At 44.4% G+C, this 22407-nt stretch overlaps 1 long non-coding RNA gene across 1 annotated transcript in view; it reads left to right on the top strand.

The window, feature by feature from the left end:
• The first annotated feature begins 2904 nt into the window (after nt 1-2904).
• The window catches only part of LOC132207059 (uncharacterized), a 39380-nt gene continuing 19877 nt past the window's right edge, over nt 2905-22407 (top strand). Inside the window, exons 1-2 of the long non-coding RNA XR_009443278.1 lie at nt 2905-3023; nt 3524-3625. This is a non-coding gene — a long non-coding RNA (uncharacterized LOC132207059). The remainder of the gene's footprint in view (nt 3024-3523; nt 3626-22407) is intronic.

Genomic DNA, 22407 nt, shown 5'->3' on the forward strand with positions numbered 1-22407 from the left:
AGTGTGTGGTGGCACTGGAGGCAGAATGAGATGGGGGGGGGGGGGGGGGGGGGGGGTGCCTGATTAAGGTATGTAAAATGTTGAAGGGGATTGATAAGGTGGACATTGAACAGATGATCCCTGTTGTGGAACATGCCCACACAAAAAGGTCATAGATTATAGAGTGAGAAGGTGTAGGTTCAAAACCAAGATGAAGAGAAACTACTTCTGTCAGAAGTCTGTGGAACTCTGTCCCAGAGTACAGTGGAGGCAGAATCAAGCAGCAGGTTCAAGAAAGAAATTGAGATGTTTCTGATGAAAAGTCAGATACTGGGCTACGGGGAGCAGGCAGGAAAATGGAGTTGAGACTGAGATAAAACTCACCCATGATCACATTACATGACGAAGTGGGTTCGGAGGGCTGAATTGCCTACTCCTGCTTCTAATTCCTACATTCCCGACAATTGATTTATACAGGTGTATCACCATTTTCTTGCTTTTATACCCTATGCCTCTATTTATAAACCCAATTAGATAACAAGGTGTGGAGTTGGATAAACACCAGAGACTAAGCAGCATCACAGGAGCAGAAAGCTGACATTTCAGGCCTAGCCCCTCCTTTAGAAAGGGCTGTTTCAACGTGCCTGGTTATTTTTAAGAGTATCACATGTATGAACTCTGGTTGTGCCTCTGCTCCTGTACTCCCCCTAAAATACACATTATACTGTCTCTCAGTGTTTCTTCTGCTAAAATGATTAGCTCACGTCTCTCTGCATTGAAATTCACTTGGCATTTGGCTGACTTATCAATGTCCCCCTGAAGTTAATCAGCATCATAATTCACTATTCTCTCAAGCTTAGTCCTTTTGGAATCAATATCGAGTTCAATTATTTTAGGGCCAGAGGAGCTTCTCCCATTTCCTTACAAAACCTGTGCTCCTGAGATGCTGCTTGGCCTGCTCTGTTCATCCAGCCTCACATTTTATTATCTTGGAATCTCCAGCATCTGCAGTTCCCATTATCTCTGATACTATTTTAACCTCACTGCGAAGCCTCTTCCAGGGATGCCTAACCTGAAGAAGTTACCCTCCTCCCTCCGGACCAACCTCAGGGAATCTCTCTCCCATTGCAAATCTCTTGTAATCTCTTCGGCCTTGAAACTGCTCTTCCCTGGACTGAACTATCCCCTCCCTACCTCCCCACCTATACTCTCTCCACCTATCTTCTTTTAGAACATAGAACATAGAACAGTACAGCACAGAACAGGCCCTTCAGCCCACAATGTTGTGCCGACCATTGATCCTCATGTATGCACCCTCAAATTTCTGTGACCATATACATGTCCAGCAGTCTCTTAAATGACCCCAATGACCTTGCTTCCACAACTGCTGCTGGCAACGCATTCCATGCTCTCTCAACTCTTTGCGTAAAGAACCTGCCTCTGACATCCCCTCGATACTTTCCACCAACCAGCTTAAAACTATGACCCCTCGTGCTAGCCATTTCTGCCCTGGGAAATAGTCTCTGGCTATCAACGCCTCTCATTATCTTGTATACCTCAATTAGGTCCCCTCTCCTCCTCCTTTTCTCCAATGAAAAGAGACCGAGCTCAGTCAACCTCTCTTCATAAGATAAGCCCTCCAGTCCAGGCAGCATCCTGGTAAACCTCCTCTGAACCCTCTCCAAAGCATCCACATCTTTCCTATAATAGGGCGCCCAGAACTGGACGCAGTATTCCAAGTGCGGTCTAACCAAAGTTTTATAGAGCTGCAACAAGATCTCACGACTCTTAAACTCAATCCCCCTGTTAATGAAAGCCAAAACACCATATGCTTTCTTAACAACCCTGTCCACTTGGGTGGCCATTTTAAGGGATCTATGTATCTGCACACCAAGATCCCTCTGTTCCTCCACACTGCCAAGAATCCTATCCTTAATCCTGTACTCAGCTTTCAAATTCGACCTTCCAAAATGCATCACCTCGCATTTATCCAGGTTGAACTCCATCTGCCACCTCTCAGCCCATCTCTGCATCCTGTCAATGTCCCGCTGCAGCCTACAACAGCTCTCTACACTGTCAACGACACCTCCAACCTTTGTGTCGTCTGCAAACTTGCTGACCCATCCTTCAATTCCCTTGTCCAAGTCATTAATAAAAATTACAAACAGTAGAGGCCCAAGGACAGAGCCCTGTGGAACACCACTCACCACTGACTTCCAGGCAGAATATTTTCCTTCTACTACCACTCGCTGTCTTCTGTTGGCCAGCCAATTCTGTATCCAAGCAGCTAAGTTCCCCTGTATCCCATTCCTCCTGACCTTCTGAATGAGCCTACCATGGGGAACCTTATCAGAACCTTATTAGGTGGTTGTTTTTGACCAGGGCAGATGCGATGGGCCAAAGGGCCTTTTTCTATGCTGTAGATTTCTAAGACTCTGTTTGTCTCTTTTCTCCATCTTCGGTCCGCCTCCCCCCCTCTCCCTATTTATTCCAGAACCCTCACCCCATCCCCCTCTCTGATGAAGGGTCTAGGCCCAAAATGTCAGCTTTTGTGCTCCTGAGATGCTGCTTGGCCTGCTGTGTTCATCCAGCTTCACACTTTATTTCCTTACAAAACCTCCTCGGTCTTGCTGTCACATGGGCTGCTAATGGTCCCCATGAATAGATATTGATTTTCCCCCAAACTGACCTTTAACGCGGCCTGCGTCCACCCAACTGTTTTTCTCTTTCTACGCCTATGATTTACACAGGTGCTGCCAGGTCTCCTGAGTTTTCCCCAAAAATTTCTGTTCCATTTATTTCTTTCTACGTTGTACACTGCCGCGCAGACGCAGAGAGTGTGCCGGCCTCCCCCAGGAGACCGTTGGCTGGGGCGCAGGCGCAGTGTGGTGAGGGCGTCGGTGGAGCGAAGGCGCCAGGTGACCGTTGTCAGGGGGCGCAGGCGCAGTGTGGTGAGGTCGTCGGAGGAGCGAAGGCGCCAGGTGACCGTTGTCAGGGGGCGCAGGCGCAGTGTGGTGAGGTCGTCGGAGGAGCGAAGGCGCCAGGTGACCGTTGTCAGGGGGCGCAGGCGCAGTGTGGTGAAGGCGCCGGCAGCCGCCGTGACCGTTAGGCGGGGCTTCGCGGCACGTGCGGGTTTGGCGCCTTTTTGTTCGGCCTTCGGGTGATGGCTGTCACCGTTGTGTCGGCGATAGAGCGGAAGATGGGCGAGGGTGGTTTTTATTGTCACTGGGGGCAGCTGGTGGGGCAGTGAGGCACAGGACGAGAAAGGTAGGAAAGAAAAAAGGGCGTGGATGTTTGGGGGGCGGATGGGATTTTATAATCAACGACCGAGGACCCGAGAGGAAAGCAGAGAAGCGAGGCGAGAAGAGAAAGTTGAAAAATCGCGGCTACAAGAAGGGAAAGGAGTAAGAGATCTGGAAAAAACATGTGAAAAAGGAACAGGAATGATGGCGAGTAAGGATGTGGAGGCCCCTCAGAAGTCACATGTGCCTTATGCTAAGACATATGGAAAAAGATACAGCATATTTTACATTACTTTTTTAAGATGCTGCACTGGATAAGTAGGACGTACTCATACTGAAGAATGGAATTACTGTTTGGCAATGAGGGAAGCACAGGACTGTCCGAAGTGCCTTCCACCAAAAAGGTAGGGGAGATATCCACGATGCCACCTGAACAATAACCCAGCGTGTCATATGTCATAGAATCATGTTCAACTCTTCCATGCCAGGTTTCTCAAACTAAACTAGTCCTGTTAATCCTTTTAATCAAGATGAGAGTGAGGTTGTTGATTTGGAGTCTAGGATTCTGAACCTTAAAAGAATTGACAAGAATACGAGGTGTGAGCTGGCCTTGACAGATTGGGGAGAGATACTAAAAAGGGCTGAAAGTAGATAGGCAATGTAAAACATTCAAGGAATGCCTGGGGGAAACTGCAGCAATTGTTTATTCCTATCCATTGCAAAAGCTAAATGGGTAATCCATGGCTGACGAAGGAAATAAGATAGTATCCGATCCAAGGAAGAAGTATACAGATTGGCCAAGAAAAAATAATAAATCTGAGGATTTCAGTTTAGAATTCAGCAAAGAAGAACCAAGGGATTGATTGAGAAGGCGAAAATAGAGTACAAAAGTAAGATTACAGGGAATATAAAGACTGACCATAAGATTTTCTACAGGCACATGAAGAGAAAGAGATTGGTAGGGACAAATGTAGGTACTCCACAGACAGAAACAGGGGAATGTGTAATAGGGGGCAAAGAAATGTCTGAGGAACTGAGTACATACCTTGGTTCTGTCTTCACAAAAGAGGACATAAATCAGTTACCAGAATTGTTGGAGGATGCAAGATTCAGTGAGAGGAAAGAACTGAGGGAGTTGAATATTAGTAGAGAAATGGTGCTGGGAAAATTGTTGAGATTGAAGGCCAATTAAAAACCCAGGGGCTGATAATCTACATCCCAGAGTACTTAAAGAAGTAGCTCTAAAAGCAGTGGATGCATTGGTGGCCATCTTGCAGGATTTTATAGACTTTGGAATAGTCCCTGCAGATTGAAGGGTGGCTAATGTCACTCCCATATTCAAAAAGGGAGGTAGAGAGAAAGCAGGGAGTTATAGACTGAGGAAGGGTCCTGCCTCGAAACATCAGCTTTCCTGCTCTTCTGATGCTGCCTGGCCTGCTGTGTTCATCGTGTTCCACACCTTGTTATCTCAGACTCCAGCATCAGCAGTTCCTACTATCTCTGTAGGTGAGCCTAACATAGGTAGAGGGGACAACTCTTGAATCATTGTCGAGGATTTTATAGCAGAGCATTTAGAAAGCAGTGGCAGGATCAGACAGAATCAGCATGGATTAATGAAGGGGAAATGAAATCTATTGGAATTCTATGAAGAGGTAACTCGTAGAGTTGACAAAGGGTAACCAGTTAATGTAGTATATTTGGATTTTCTGGAAGTGTTTGACAAAAGTCACACTTAAGACATTAATGTGCAAAATTAAAGCTCATGGGATTGGGATATTGAGATGGATAGGAAACTGGTTGGCAGAGAGGAAACACAGTAGGAATTGATGGGTCCTTCTCAAATTGCAGTAACATGTGGGGTACCACAGGGATCAGTGCTGGGACCACAGCTATTCACAATATATATTAATGATTTGGATGAGGGAACAAAATGTAACATTTCCAAGTTTGCAAATGATATCAAGTTGAGTGGGAAGGTGAATTGTGATGAGGATGCAGAGACCCTTCAGCATGATCATGCCCTCCACCTCCTCCAGAACTTCCAATTCCCTGTCCCCAACACCTCATTTTCACCATGGACGTCCAGTCCCGATACACCTGTATTCCTCATGCAGATAGCCTCAAGGCCTTCCGCTTCTTCCTGTCCCGCAGGCCCGACCAATCCCCCTCCACCGACACCCTCATCTGCCGAGCCGAACTTGTCCTCACCCTCAACAACTTCTCTTTCGATTCCTCCCACTTCCTACAGACAAAGAGGGTGGCCATGGGTACCCGCATGGGCCCAAGCTATGCCTGCCTCTTTGTAGGTTACGTGGAACAGTCCCTCTTCCGCACCTACACAGGCCCCAAACCCCACCTCTTCCTCCGTTACATTGCCTCTTGCTCCCCAGAGGAGCTCAAACAGTTCATCCACTTCACCAACACCTTCCACCCCAACCTCAAGTTCACCTGGGCCATCTCCAACACATCCCTCAACTTCCTGGACCTCTCAGTCTCCATCTCAGGTAACCAGCTAGAAACTGATGTCCATTTCAAGCCCGCTGACTCCCACAGATACCTAGAATACACCTCCTCCCACCCACCCTCCTGCAAAAATTCCATCCCCTATTCCCAATTCCTCCACCGCATCTGCTCCCAGGATGAGGCATTCCACTCCTGCACATCCCAGATGTCCACATTCTTCAAGGACCACAAATTTCCCCCCACAGTGGTTGAGAACGCTCTTGACCGTGTGTCCCGCATTTCCCGCAACACATCCCTCACACCCCGCCCCCGCAACCACCGCCCCAAGAGGATCCCCCTCGTTCTCACATACCACCCCACCAACCTCCAGATACAAAGCATCATCCTCCGACACTTCCGCCATCTACAATCCGACCCCACCACCCAAGCCATTTTTCCATCCCCATCCTTGTCTGCCTTCCAGAGAGACAAATCTCTCCGGGACTGTCTTGTCTGCTCCACACTCCCCTCCAACCCCACCACACCCGGCACCTTCCCCTGCAACTGCAGGAAGTGCTACACTTGCCCCCACATCTCCTCCCTCACCCTTATCCCAGGCCCCAAGATGACCTTCCATATTAAGCAGATGTTCACGTGCACATCTGCCAATGTGGTATACTGTATCCATTGTAGCTGGTGTGGCTACCTCTACATTGGGGAAACCAAGCGGAGGCTTGGGGACCGCTTTGCAGAACACCTCCGCTCGGTTCTCAATAAACAACTGCACCTCCCAGTCGCGAACCATTTTAACTCCCTCTCCCATCATGGGCCTCCTGCAGTGCCACAGTGATGCCACCCGAAGGTTGCGGGAACAGCAACTCATATTCCGCTTGGGAACCCTGCAGCCCAATGGTATCAATGTGGACTTCAAAAGCTTCAAAATCTCCCCTTCCCCCACTGCATCCCAAAACTAGCCCAGTTCCTCCCCTCCCCCCACTGCATCACTAAACCAGCCCAGCTCGTCCCCTCCCCCCACTGCATCCCAAAACCAGCCCAGCCTGTCTCCGCTTCTCTAACCTGTTCTTCCTCTCACCCATTCCTTCCTCCCACCTCAAGCCACACCTCCATTTCCTACCTACTACCTCATCCCGCCTCCTTGACCTGTTCAGCTTCCCTGGACTGACCTATCCCCTCCCTACCTCCCCACCTATACTCTCCTCTCCACCTATCTTCTTTTCTCTCCATCTTCGGTCCGCCTCCCCCTCTCTCCCTATTTATTCCTGAACCCTCTCCCCATCCCCCTCTCTGATGAAAGGTCTATGCCCGAAACGTCAGCTTTTGTGCTCCTGAGATGCTGCTTGGCCAGCTGTGTTCATCCAGCTCCACACTTTGTTATCTTGGATTCTTCAGCATCTGCAGTTCCCATTATCAATGATCTGGACAGGTTGGGTGTGTGGACAGATCAAAGATAAATGTAGTATAATTTGGATAAACGCGAGGTTATTCACTTTGGAAGCAAAAACAAGAATGCACATTACTACCTGAATGCCTGTAAATTGCGAGAGGGGATTGTGCAGTGCTACCTGGGCGCCCTTGTGCACCAGCCGCTGAAGGTAAGCATACAGGTACAGCAGGCGGTAAAGAAGTTAAATGGTACGTTGGCCTTCATCGTGAGACATTTTGAGTATGGAGCTGGGATGTGTTGTTGCAGTTGTACAGGGCCTAAGAATATTGTGTGCAGTTTTGGTCTCCTTTTCTGTAGAAGGATGCCGTTGTCTTGAGGGAGTGCACGAAGTTTTACCAGGCTGACTCCAGGGATGGCGGGTCTGACGTGTCAGGAGAGATTGACTATGTTGGGATTGTTTTCACTCGAGTTCAGATGAATGAGGGGGGCATTTCATAAACACTTACAAAATTCTAACAGGACTGGACAGGGTAGATGCAGGGAGGGTCTTCCTGATGGTGGGTACGGCCAGAACTCGGGGTCACAGTATGAGGAATTGGAGTAGACGATTTGTGATGGAGCTGAGGAGACATTTCTTCACCCAAAGAGTGGTGAACTTGTGGAATTCGTTACCATTGGAAGTATTTGATGCCAAATCATTGAGTGTATTCAATGTAGCATAGAGCACTTGGGGTGAATGGGATCAAAGGTTTTGTGGAGAAAGTAGGAATAGCCTATTCAGTTGGACAATCATTGTGAAGAATGGCGGAGCAGGCTCTAAGTTGGTGAATGGCCTCCTCCTGTTCCAATCTTCTATATTTCTCTGTTAAAACACTTGATAATTATAGAGGTCAAAGTCACTGGCCGGTAGTCGTTGAGGCATGTTGCATGTATTTTGTTTGGTACTGGCATGATGGTGGTCTTTTTAAAGCAGGTGGGGACTTCAGATTGTAGGAAGGAGCGGTTAGAGAGGTCAGCAAATACCCCTGTCAACTGTTCTGCACAGGATCTGAGTGCATAGCCAGGAACACCATCTGGGCCAGTCTGCAGCAGTGAATAATGGAACAGTTGTGTCTAGGGTTGTAGGGGCAGGTGACACCATTCCACTGCCTTTCTGCTTGAACTGAGTGTAAGAAGCATTGAGTGCATCAGAGAGGAATGTGCTTTTGTGCATTGTTCTGTTCTGGTTAATTTCAACTGTTTTAAGTTTCACAGCATCTTTCCTACAGTAAGGAGACCAGAATTGAAAGCACTATTCAGAGTGGCCTAACCAATGTCCAGTACCGCCATAGCACGTCATTCCAACTCCTATACTCAATGCATTGACTAATAAAGGCAAGTATATGAGATGCCGTCTTTACAGTACTGTCTACCAACAAACCCACTTCCAAGGACGTTTTAACATGGACTCGAAGGTCGCTTTGTGCACGAGTACTCCCCAGGACCTTATTATTAAGTGTATAAATCCTGCCCTGATTTGCCTTTTCAAAATGCGTTACCTTACATTTATCTAAATTAAACTCCATCTGCCAGGGGATAAAGATGCCTACACGAACAGCATCAGAGACACACTACACGTCCCGACACACTCATCACACTATCCAACATCAGGAGCACGTTGGAACTCACCACAAGACTCCTACGACCTCTGGGCATCAGAGTGGCACATAAGCCCATGTCAACCCTACGACAACTGCTCACCTGAACTAAAGGCCCAATTTCCCCGCCATGAACGGGACCAATGTCATCTCCAAGATCCCCTGCAGAGACTGAGAGAAACACTATATCTGACAAACAGTAGGGAAACTAACAACAAGAGTACATGAACACCAACTGGCTACAAAAAGGCATGTTCTATACTCACTCATCTCAATCCATGTGGACAAGGAGAACCACCACTTTGACTGGGACAACACCAAGATCCTGGGATAGGCTAGGCAGAGACAAGCATGAGAATTCCTGGAAGCATGGCACTCCACGAAGCATGCTATAAAATAAACACATTGAACTCGACCCCATATACATTCCACTACGAAGGAGAGCCAGAAGTGAGGCAATCCATCTGAACGGACCCCAGAGTTTAAAAACCAGGCGGGAAAACACACCAATGCTTCACTGGAGGCTGCAGTGAGGATGTTACCAAGCATAGTAACAAAACATCTGCGAAACAAAAAACCAGTTTGGTGAGCCAACCAATCTCAACAACCTCAAGTGAAAACTATTTAATTGATTTTTTTCCTGTTACATACACCAAGATACAGTGAAAAGTATTTTCTCCCTCATTGTCAGCAAAACGAAGGAGCTGGTCATTGATCTCAGGAAGTGGAGTGGAGGACACGCCCTGTCTATATCAATTGTGCTGAGGTGCAAATGGTTGAGAGCTTCAAAGTTCCTCAGAGTATCACCAACAGCCTGTTCTGGTCCATCCATGTTGATACTACAGTCAAGGAAGCACACCAACATCTCTATTTCCTGGGAAAGCTGAAGAAATTCAGCATGTCCACAATGACTTATACCAATTTTTATAGCTGCATCACAGAAAGCATCCTGTCCAGGTCCATCACAGTCATTTGGCTTATCATGCCTGTGCCATTTGATAGAATGAGCATCATCATCCATTGCCATACTCTTGCACATTATTTTAACCAAATAATCATCTAATACCCTCTTGAATACCTCAGTTGAACCTGCTTCCGCCACACTTCCAGGCAGTACATTCCATACTCTAACTATATACTGAGTGAAGGTTTTTCTTCACTTCACCCTTGCTTCTTTTGGAGATCACTTTAAATCTATGCCCTCTTGTTCCTTTTATGAATGGGAAGTTTCTCCCTATCTACTTTGTCCAGACTGCTTATGATTTTCAAAACCTCTATTAGATCTCCTCTTAGCCTTATTGTCTCCAAGGAAAACAGTCCCAACTTCTTCAACTGCTCATAAGTGAGGTTCCTCATCCCTGGAACTATTTTTGTAGATAATAAAATGTGAGGCTGGATGAACACAGCAGGCCAAGCAGCATCTCAGGAGCACTGAGATGCTGCTTGGCCTGCTGTGTTCATCCAGCCTCACATTTTATTATCTTGGAATTCTCCAGCATCTGCAGTTCCCATTATCTCTGAACTATTTTTGTAGACCACTTTGGCATTCTGTTGGCCGGATCTAGTAAGGTTGACAGATTCTTTAAAGGATCTTAATGAATAGTTGGATTTTTTTTAATGCCAGTTTGGTAGCTTATTTTGAACTAATAGTGAGACTTACTAATTCCAAATTTATTTAATTAATTGAGTTTAAAATTTTCAGCTGAAGATGGTGCAGCAGCAGAAGGATCTAGAGCATTATGTACACAAATCATTGGTGACATGACAGGTGAAGAAAAAATAAACAAAGTGTACAATGTTCTTGGCTTTATTAATACAGATATTGAGTAGAAGATCAAGGAGGTCATGTTGAACTTATACCTCAGAGACAACACAGTTTTTCCCAACCTAAGAAGTCCACTTTTCTGTTCCTCTGCTGTTGCTTGGCCTGCTGTGTACTTCTAGCTCTACACTGTGTTATCACTGTGTTACGCTCCAGCATTGGCAGTTCTTACTCTCTCTGAGTGACTTGTTGGACTTCAGCTGGGATTCAAATTTGTGTTTCCAAATGGTAGCTCAGGTTTCCAGAATATTCATCAAACAACAATAACCAATTTGACTGCCCCTCCCAGTAGATTAAAATTGGGACAAACTCAAGTTTTTATGAAAACTGAGAGGCAGGCAGGTGGAACATTGATTCACTCCTGTAGCTTATATAAATGTTAAGTTATAATATTATGTATAATTGAATGGAACCCTTGACAATTTAAAAATATATAATTTATTTAAATATACAATAAAATTAGACATAAACATTTTAGCTGATTTTAAAAAAGGCATTTCTAGTAGTCAGATACATCAAGATCTACTCTGGCGGTTCTGCCCTCTTGATATAGACTACTTTCAGTATTTTGGAATGTCTAACTTAAATGAAAGAATAGTATGAAATCTTCTCAGGACCATGTGTTGCTGCCATGGATGTTGACCTAACTGAAAAACTTGATTCTTGACCCGCAGAGTTTTGAACAAATGGGGCAGAAAATCTCAGGAGGCAATGAGATGCAGAATACAGAATTTGTTTTCTGTATTTCCGTCCTATATTTCCACTTTGTCTTATTGTTAAACTATAGCTTTACAGACAAACTGTTACCATTCTGCATTATTGGTAGCAACATCATCTCATCTCATTAATATTAGTGCTGCACACCTCAATAGGGTTTTACAGAGAGCTCTGTGAAACATTTTCTTTGTTCTAAGTATTACCTTAGTCTGTTTTTTGGACAACTGAGAAGTTTCCTGCTATATTGGTTAATTAACAAAATAAGGAGGCATCTCCCATTAATGATTGTTAATATGTCCAAACATTTATCTTTAATTTATCTAATGATTGAGCCATTCAAGGCCAGCATGTTTATTTTACATATAAATGATTTCTTTTACAGTTCTGTGTTTAACCATTTTTGTCTAATACTATGCAAACAAAAAATGAAAACACAAGATTGAAGAGAATAATATTTATATACACATTTCATCCACATCGGAAGTCCCATATTTTTGCTAAGCATCAACAAAAAGGAAATATTTTCACATGGGAACTTTAACGAGAAACAGGTCACACCACTTGGGAAAGAACAAGAAAAGCGCAAACTATAAGGGCTTGATATATTTTCACAACAGTGATGGCTATTTGCTTGGCTTAAATCAAAATTTTTTAAAAACTTGCAAACAAATTTAAAAACTTAGTCAAATGTAATTCTTATTCTTGATTTTTGAAATTGGTGAAACATCTGGAACAAGAAATGTTTTATGTCTGAGACTGAGATGTAGCATTTAATGTACCATATAGTAGTTTTAAAATGTAGCAATAGTATTTAGTGCATCTTTTAACTTTCAGGATTTAGAATAGTATGAGTGGAACAATTGAACAAGTGCACCAATGCACTGAACCACATTGTTTAATTTTCTGTTTTATTATCAAATAAAATCCTAATCTCAATTGACTTATATAAGACCTAAGTTTATCAGAAAAATCATGGTGAATTGATAAACGTGGTACTTCTGCTGTGCTCAAAAACTACTAGGCAGGGATTGTATTGTAGGATGGGGAAATAACTTATTGCTTAGTAATTTTAGGGAAAAAAACCCTTAACTTTTTAAATAATTAGTAGCTGGGTCCTTGACTGTTCAGTTAATAAATATTCTTAATTCTTTATCTGAGCTAATAATTGTATCTTTTTCATTATAATTTTATATTGGCTAGCTGTGCCTGTGATGTCTGTGCCTGTGCTGTGTGGCATGTTTATCGGCATATCCTTTTCGACGGTGTGTGCTTTGTGTTTTTTCCGTTCTTTTTTGATGCTGCCAACTGCCTTGGGTGTGCTGCCTTGGATTGCATTTGGTTGCTCTTTCATATGCCGAGACACAGTGGGGGGAGGGCTCTCTTACTTTTCTCCTACCTTTAATTTGAGCTTTTCGTAAAGCTAGTTTCTTTTTTTCCCATTCTTCTTCTTGCAGCTGCCTCTGCATTTTTTCTTTCTCTGCGTGTTCAATGTCTCTTCTATCTCTTCTGTCAAATGCTTCTGCAATTAACCTAACTCTATCCTTCCTTCTCATCCGAGGTGCTAGCTTCTCAAGTGAAGATGTAGCTTCCAACTTAGACTGCCTCTGTCTTGAGTCGTTCCTACTTTGCTTATGTTTTATTTCTTGACCTGCATGTTTTGAATTGAGGTGGCTGTGGCATTTTTCACAACACTTCCGGGGGTACTGAACTGGAATCCCGAATGTGTCAGTGTCACTACAATTAGAGGTTTGTGCAACAGACTGTGGAGAAAAAAAATCTTCATTATAGAATCTTGATGGAACAGTTTCATTCCTTCAGAAAGTTATTTGATTAGATTCCCTACAGTGTGGAAACAGGCCCTTCAGGCCTGTTTGTTGTTTTCTTTTCAACAAATCTGTCATATGGGATCTGTTTAGAAGAGCTGTTAAAATCCACATAGAGTGCATTTAAAGTCTTCAAAAAATGTAATCAAGTTAGACAAAATCTTGCCTCAACAAATCCACATTGACTTTCATGTTTAGTTTATTAACTTTTGAACTAATGATTAATGCTATCTGTCATAATATTTTCTCTCAATTTGTCTAACACTGTAGTTTGTGGACTGTCTTGAAACTACTCAGTCAAACACTTCCTCTCTTTTAAAATGTCTGCCAGAAAGGATCAAGGTAGCAGCAAATCTACCAGATATATTTTATACTATGGTGAGTTGCAGTGAGGATTAATCTTGCAACATAGTGGTGAGCTGTGTGCTCTCTATTTAACTGCAGCATACAAACCACTGGCAGCTGTGGAGATATGCAGAATCTTCAGATACATCCTTAAGAAGTAAAAACAGAAAATGCTAGAGGAACTCAGCAGGTCTGGCAGCCTCTTGTGAAGAACCAGAGTTAATGTCTCAAATCTAATGTGATTTCTTCAGAACACTGCTGATTTTCAGATGTTCACCATCCGTTGCATTTTGCTTTTATCATGGCATTAAGAAGGCTGCTTATGCAGATATTCAGCGCCTGAAACCGTTAAATATTTGAGAACCCTGTAGAACAGTTCCTCATATCAAGATTGTATGGTTGATGGGAAAAAGCATTTGAGGCTTAGTGAAAAATGTTCACCAGTGACTGTGCACTAGGAGCTCCATGGAATGGGACAGTAATCAACTTAAGAAGTTTCACATTGCATCGGGCACTGATAATTTGTAGGAAAGGTCCCAAGTTATGTGTCAGCCAGAGAGTAAGTGGACATTAGATGTTCCATGGAGAAAATTGAGAGATGGGCAAGGGAAAGCTTTAAAAAAATGCTTGATATCTAAGTTGGGAAATCTAGGAGTAAGCAAAATATATATATCATAGATTGAGTGTTTCCACTGTAGCAGAAAGGGACTATAAAGCACAGCTACAGTAAGGGAAATCAAGGTCAAAATAAATTTAAAATGCGATTGTGTATTTGGGAACAGTATGAAGTCAGAATTGGTGTGATATCAGTAAAGATTAAAAACCTAATGAGATAGGACTGTATGGAAGAAACAGTAAGGAGCCTTTGAGGCCACAGAAAAAAAATGGGGGATCCATTATTTAAATTGCTACAAAAGTAAAAGCGTTTATTCAAACTGCAGACAGTGGTACTCATCCGGGGTGGGGGAAGCATGAAACAATTGGGTTTAATAATAGCACCACGGGAACAGGAACTATCTTCATGCTGTGAAGAGCAGAATGAGAATGGGAATCTTTACTAAAGCTACAGGGATGGAATTAATTTCATACAAGAGTTAAAGAAATGAGAATTGTTTATTAAAGTCATAATTAGTGCAGTGTAGTTAAAAATAAAAATTATGAAAATGATGGTAATCTTCCATTTTTCATTCATGAGACATGAATTATCTGTTTTATGCACAAAAGGGGAGAATCTTCTATTTTGAATGGCAAATGTGGGAGAACTTTCAGGCTTAACATTTATTCAGTGGTAGCATTGTTATATTCCAGAACAAAATCTGTTAGAACAAAGAAAATAAATAATCGTATCAGGAAGTCATGGCAGCAGAAATAACATTTGAAGGAAGATTTCATTTCAGAGACAGGCCAAACAGCACACAGAATTGGACATCATGGAGAAAACAGTTCCTTTAATACGGAATTGCTTTCAAACTATACGCCAAATCAGAAAGTGAACAAGCTAATATACTTTATATTTGATTGGGCTTGTATTTGAAGATATTATAGCTTGCCAAGGGGTGAAAGAGGGAACAAATGCAACCAATCAACCTCTGTAAGCCTTTAACCTTTATTTTTAAACTCACAACAAACAACTTTATTGAAAAAAAAACAAGTTTTAGAGGAAGAGATCAGGATTGAGGAGAATCCATAGATAACTTTATTAATGATCTTTGGTGGGGAAAAGAAATAACTGGAGCATTAGAGTCAGAATCATTGTTGGAATTGCTGGTGAGTCTTTTTCAGATTTATTACTGTTGCAAGAAGGCTATAGAGAAAGCCATTCATCAGATGAGTGAAGCAGAAATCTGAAAGCAACACAAATTAACTCTCAGAGGAAAGGATCAACCTTATTACTTCAGATCAGTAGAATCCACTCACTTCCTAAGGTTGAAAAAAATCCCTGAAAGCTATGTATGAGATGCCATCACAGGAAGTAGGCTAGAGACCAGATACTTAAAGTTAGTATCATTAGTCGGGAGCCGGGCGGAAGTGAGGTTGCAGTACAGCGGCAGCCGGGAAGGTAAGTGAGTGCTGTTCAAGTACTTACCTCGAAGCCAGTGGTCCTTTTTACAGCAGAGAGCGGCAGGAAGAGCGGGAGCAGAGAGCGGAAGAAGTGGAACTTGCTGGGAAGGTGAGTGATTGTTTTTAAGTGGGTGTGTTCTAAACCTGAGACCCTACACCGTAGGGTCTCCCTCCCACCGACCACCTCTAACCTTAATAAGAGGCTGTAGACTGGGTAAGTTTTTTCAGGTTTTCTCTTTTTTTTTGTTTCTCTTCCTAGTTTAGTACTGTGTGAGCTTTCAGATTAGCGGGGTATGGATGTTAGGACAGTTACATGATCCTACTGCAGAATGTGGCAGGTGAGAGATACGACACATGTCTCCGCTGGCCACATCTGCGGGAAGTGCACCCAACTCCAGCTCCTCGAAAACCGAGTTAGGGAACTGGAGCTGGAGCTGGATGGACTGCGGATCATCTGGGAGGCTGAGGGGGAAATTGAGAGGATGTACAGGGAGGTGGTCACTCCTCAGGCGCAGGATAAGGACAGCTGGGTTACAGTCAGGGGGTGGAAAGGGAGCCGACAGAGCAGGGATCCCCTGTGGCTGTTCCCCTCAGCAATAAGTATACCGCTTTGGATACTGCTGGTGGGGACGGCCTACCAGGGGAAAGCCATAGTTGTCAGGTCTCTGGCACTGAGCCTGGCACTGTGGCTCAGAAGGGAATGGGGGAGAATAGAAAAAAGCTAGTGGTAGGGGACTCAATAATTAGATGGATTGACAGGAGATCTTGTGGTCAGGAACGGGACTCCCGGAAGGTATGTTGCCTCCCAGGTGCCAGGGTCTGGGATGTCGCCGATCAGGTCTGCAAGATTCTGAAGGGGGAGGGTGAGCAGCCATAAATCGTGGCATATATTGGCACCAATGACATAGCCAGGAAAGGGATTGAGGATCTGAAAAGGGATTACAGAGAGCTAGGTTGGAAACTGAAGAGCAGGATGAGTAGAGTACATACATACATACAACATTACAGCACAGAACAGGCCGTTCGGCCCTCGATGTTGTGACAACCTGTCGTACCAATCTCAAGCCCACCTAACCTACACTATTCCATGTACGTCCATATGCTTATCCAATGACGACTTAAATGTACCTAAAGTTGGTGAATCTACTACCGTTGCAGGCAAAGCGTTCCATTCCCTGACTACTCTCTGAATAAAGAAACCACCTCTGACATCAGTCCTATATCTTTCACCCCTCAATTTAAAGCTATGCCCCCTTGTGCTCGCCGTCACCATCCTAGGACAGAGGCTCTCCCTATCCACCCTGTCTAACCCTCTGATTATTTTATATGTTTCAATTAAGTCACCTCTCAACCTTCTCTCTAATGAAAACAGCCTCCAGTCCCTTAGCCTTTCCTCGTAAGATTTTCCCTCCATACCAGGCAACATCCTAGTAAATCTTCTCTGCACCCTTTCCAAAGCTTCCACATCCTCAGGTTTGCTACTGCTGCCACAAGATAGCAAGTGCAGCTTAACACGTGTCTGCGCAGCTGGTGCAGGAGGGACAGCTTCAGATACTTGGACCATTGGGATGCCTTCTGGGGAAGGTGGGACCTGTACATGAAGGACGGGTTGCACCTGAACTGGAGGGTGACAAATGTCCTGGGTGGGAGATTTGCTTGAGTGGTTCGGGAGGGCTTAAACTAGTTTGGCAGGGGGTGGGAACCAGAGCTACATATCTGAGGGGGGAGGGGGCGAGTAGTAGATGAGGCAGTAGCAGGATACAGTGAATCTACCGGGAAGGTTTTTCATGTGATGGAACAAAGGGATCAGTTAAAATGTGTCTACTTTAATGCAAGGAGTGTCAGAAATAAGAGTGACGAACTTAGAGCATGGATCAGTACTTGGGACTATGATGTGGTGGCCATAACGGAGACGTGGGTTTCACAGGGGCAGGAATGGTTGCTAGATGTTCCAGGGTTTAGAACATTTGAAAAGAACAGGGAGGGGGGAACAAGAGGAGGGGGTGTAGCATTGCTAATCAAAGAGTGCATCACAGCAAGAGAAATGACGGTTGCCGAGGAAGGTTTGTCAACTGAGTCAGTATGGGTGGAAGTTAGGAACAGCAAGGGAGCAGTCACCTCATTGGGGGTTTTCTACAGACCCTCAAATAGCGGTAGGGAGATGAAAGAACTCATAAGCCGCAGATTGTTGAAAAGTGCAAACGTAGCGGGGTTGTTGTTATGGGTGACTTCAACTTTCCCAATAGAGATTGGAACCTCCTTCGTGCAGATGGTTTGGATGGAGCCGTTTTTGACAGGTGTGTTCAGGAGGGTTTCCTTACTCAGTAGGTGGACAGGCCGACGAGGGAGAGGCCATTTTGGATTTGGTGCTCGGCAATGAGCCAGGACAGGTGTCAGATCTCGCGGTGGCAGAACACTTTGGTGACAGTGACTGCAACAGCCACACATTTACCATAGCCATGAAGGGGGAAAGGAGCAGTTACCAGGGGAAGATATTTAACTGGGGAAAAGGAAACTATGACGCTATCAGGCAGGAGTTGGTAAGTACAGATTGTTGTGCCCTTTCTGTGGAGCAATTGCTCCCAGACATGTGGAGACTGTTTAAGGAGCAGTTGTTGCGAGTCATGCATAAATTTGTTCCTCTGAGACAGGTAAGAAGGGGTTAGATTAAGGAGCCTTGGATGACGGGAACAGAGGTGCTTCTCATCAAAAAGAAAAAGGCAGCTTACGTAAGATGGAGGAAGTGAGGATCTAGCACAGCTTTAGAGGATTTCAAGCTTGCTCGGAAGGAGCTCAAAAGTGGACTGAGGATGGCCAGGAGGTGGCATGATAAAGGCTTGGCAGGAAAGATTAGGGAGAACCCGAAGGCATTTTACTCATACGTGAGGAATAAGAGAATGATCAGGGAGAAGGTAGGGCCGATCAGGGATAGTGTAGGGAACTTCTGCGTGAAGTCTGAGCAGATAAGGGAAGCCCTAAATGAGTTTCTGGCTTCAGTTTTCACTAAGGAAAGGGACCTTGTTGTGAATGAGAACTTTGAGGAGCAGGGAAACAGGCTTGAACAGATAAGTTGATGTGCTGGAAATTTTGGCAAACATTAAGATTGATAAGTCACCAGGGCCAGACCAGATTTATCCTAGGTTGCTCCAGGAAGCGAGAAAGGAGGTTGCAAAGCCGCTGGCGAAGATCTTTGCTTCCTCACTCTCCACGGGAGTCGTACCGGAAGATTGGAGGGAGGCAAATGTTCCTCTTTTCAAGAAAGGGAATAGGGAAATCGCTGGAAATGACAGACCAGTCAGTCTTACGTCTGTGGTCATCAAGGTTTTGGAAAGAATTCTGAGGGATAGGATTTATGAATATTTGGAAAAGCATAGCGTGATTAAAGGGAGGCAGCATGGCTTTGTGAGGGGCAGTTCATGCCTTACAAATCTTATTGAGTTCTTTAAGGAGGTCACGAGACAGGTTGACGAGGGTCGAGCAGTGGATGTGGTGTACATGGACTTCAGCAAGGCATTTGATAAGGTTCCCCACAGCAGGCTCATTCATAAAGTCAGGAGGTATGGGATATAGGGTGATTTGGCTGCCTGGATTCAGAATTGGTTGGCTGACAGGAGGCAGAGAGTGGTTGTAGATGGTAAGTATTCTGCCTGGAGGTCAGTGCTGAGTGGTGTCCCGCAGGGCTCTGTTCTTGGGCCTCTGCTCTTTGTAGTTTCTATAAATGACATGGATAAGGAGGTTGAGGGGTGGGTTAGTATGTTTGCTGATGACACAAAGGTTGGAGGTGCCATTGATAGTATCGAGGGCTATTGCAGGCTTCAGCGAGACATTGACAGTATGCAGAGCTGGGCTGAGAAATGGCAGATGGAGTTGAACCTGGATAAATGCGAAGTGAAACATTTTGGAAGGTCGAACTTAAATGCTGAATATAGGATTGAAGGCAGGATTCTCGGCAGTGTGGAGGAACAGCAGGATCTTGGTGTTCAAGTGCACAGCTCCCTCAAAGTTCCCACCCAAGTGGATAAGGTTGTTAAGAAAGCATATAGTGTTTTGGCTTTCATTAACAGGGGGGATCGAGTTTAAGATCCACAAGGTTTTGCTGCAGCTGTACAAAACCCTGGTGAGACCACACTTGGAATATTGTGACCAGTTCTGGTTGCCATATTATAGGAAAGATGTGGAGGCTTTGGAGAGGGTGCAAAAGAGGTTTACCAGGATGCTGCCTGGACTGGAGGGCTTGTCTTACGAGGAGAGGTTGACTGAGCTCGGACTTTTCTCTCTGGAGAGAAGGAGGAAGAGAGGTGACCTGATCGAGGTGTACAAGGTAATGAGAGGCATGGATAGGGTTGATAGCCAGAGACTTTTCCCCAGGATAGGATTGACTGCCACAAGGGGTCATAGTTTTGAGGTATTAGGAGGAAGGTATTGAGGAGATGTCAGAGGGAGGTTCTTCACCCATAGAGTTGTGAGCGCATGGAATACTTTGCCAGTGGAATTTGTGGAAGCAGAGTCATTAGTGACATTTAAGTGACTGCCGGACATGCACATGGACAGCAGTGAATTGAGGGCAATGTAGGTTAGGTTATTTTATTTTTGGATTAGGATTATTCCACGGCACAACATTGTGGACCAAAGGGCCTGTACTTTTCTATGTTCTATGTTCTAGTGTGGAGTAGTAAAACATCACAGGCGGAAGCAATGTCCAGCAATATTAAAAATGAATGCTTTGTCAGTTGAACAAGAGAACATTTGCTGAAGTAAGAGATAGTAACTGAGAAGAAAAAAGACAAATAGCTACTTACATAAAGAAGCAATGAGGTCGAACAACCTGGAACAGAAGAAATGCCAGAGGCATTCCAAGGGGAAATGTGTGATCCTGACCGAGTTTTTGGCAAGAAGATATTTATATCAATGGATATCTCCATAATTTATGCTCAGTGCACGTGCAATTGTTACTATATTTTTATGTAATGTAGCATGGGTGAAGAAATACTGCCTACCATCCAGCGCTGCAACCAAATGACCTGCGAGGTATTGCACTTAAGATTAAAGGTGTGCCGCAAGAACTTTGCAATACAAAGTTTGTCATATAGAAAACTTACATGTGCTTCACTGTCACACATTCTCACTGTTCATGATGAGTATTATTTTGATCTGAAATTTCTTTGTGTGGCAGAAGGAGTCAAATTAAACCTGTGAAACTACTGTTCAAGGAACAGCCAGTTGTACAAGAAACAAAGAAACCTACAGCACAGGAACAGGCCCTTCGGCCCCCCAAGCCTGCGCCGATCAAGATCCACTGTCTAACCTGTCATCTATTTTCTAATGGTCTGTGTCCATTTGCTCCCTGCCCATCCATGTACCTGTTGAAATATATCTTAAAAGACACTAATGTGTCTGCATCTACCACCTCCGCTGGCAATGCATTCCAGGCGCCCACCACCTTCTGTGTAAAGAACTTTCCATGCATATCTCCCTTAAACTTTCCTCCTCTCACTTTGAACTCATGACCCCTAGTAATTGAGTTCCCCACTCTGAGAAAAAGCTTATTGCTATCCACCCTGTCTATACCCCCTCGATTTTGTAGACGTCAATCAGGTCCCCCCTCAAACTCCGTCTTTCTAATGAAAATAATCCTAATCTATTCAACCTCTCTTCATAGCTAGCACCCTCCATACCAGGCAACATCTTGGTGAACCTCCTCTGCACCCTCTCCAAAGCATACACATCCTTTTGGTAATGTGGCGACTAGAACTGTACACAGTACTCCAAATGTGGCCGAACCAAAGTCCTATACAACTGCAACATGACCTGCCAACTCTTGTACTCCAATGAAGGAAAGCATGCCATATGCCTTCTTGACCACCGTCTTGACTTGCGTTGTCACCTTCAGAGAACAATGGACCTGAACACCCAGATCTCTCTGTTCATCAATTTTCCCTGGGACTTTTCCATTTACTGTACAGTTTGCCCTTGAATTTGATCTTCCAAAATGCATCACATCACATTTGCCCGGATTGAACTCCATCTGCCATTTATCTGCCCAACTCTCCAGTCTATCTATATTCTGCTGTAATTTCTGACAGTCCCCTTCACTATCAGCTACTCCACCAATCTTATGTCATCAGCACACTTGCTGATCAGACCACCTACACCTTCCTTCAGATCATTTACATATATCACAAACAACAGTGGTCCCAGGACAGATCCCTGTGGAACACCACTGGTTACAGGTCTCCTATTTGAGAAACTCCCTTCTACTACTACCCTCTGTCTCCCGTTGCCCAGCCAGTTTTTTTATCCATCTAGCTAGCACACCCTGGACCCCATGTGACTTTACTTTCTCCATCAGCCTGCCATGGGGAACCTTATCAAACACCTTACTGAAGTCCATGTATATGACAACTACAGCCTTTCCCTCATCAATCAACTTTGTCATGTCCTCAAAGAATTCTATTACGTTGGTAAGACATGACCTTCCCTGTACAAAACCATGTTGCCTATCACTGATAAGCCCATTTTCTTCCAAATGGGAATAGATCCTATCCCTCAGTATCTTCTCCAGTAGCTTCCCTACCACTGACGTCAGGCTCACCGGTCGATAATTACCTGGATTATCCTTGCTGCCCTTTTTAAACAAGGGGACAACATTAGCAAGTCTCCAGTCCTCTGGGACCTCATCCGTGTCTAAGGACACTGCAAAGATATCTGTTAGGGCCCCAGCTATTTCCTCTCTTGCTATTCTCAATAACCTGGGATAGATCCCATCTGGACGTGGGGACTTGTCCAACTTAATGTCTTTTAGGATACCTAACACTTGCTCCTTCCTTATGTCAACTTGACCTAGAGTAATCAAACATCTATCCCTAACCCCAACATCCGTCATGTCCCTCTCCTTGGTGAATATTGATGCAAAGTACTCGTTAAGAATGTCACC

This window comes from Stegostoma tigrinum, chromosome 2 (genome assembly GCF_030684315.1).
Source record: "Stegostoma tigrinum isolate sSteTig4 chromosome 2, sSteTig4.hap1, whole genome shotgun sequence".
NCBI classification, from domain to species: domain Eukaryota; kingdom Metazoa; phylum Chordata; class Chondrichthyes; order Orectolobiformes; family Stegostomatidae; genus Stegostoma; species Stegostoma tigrinum.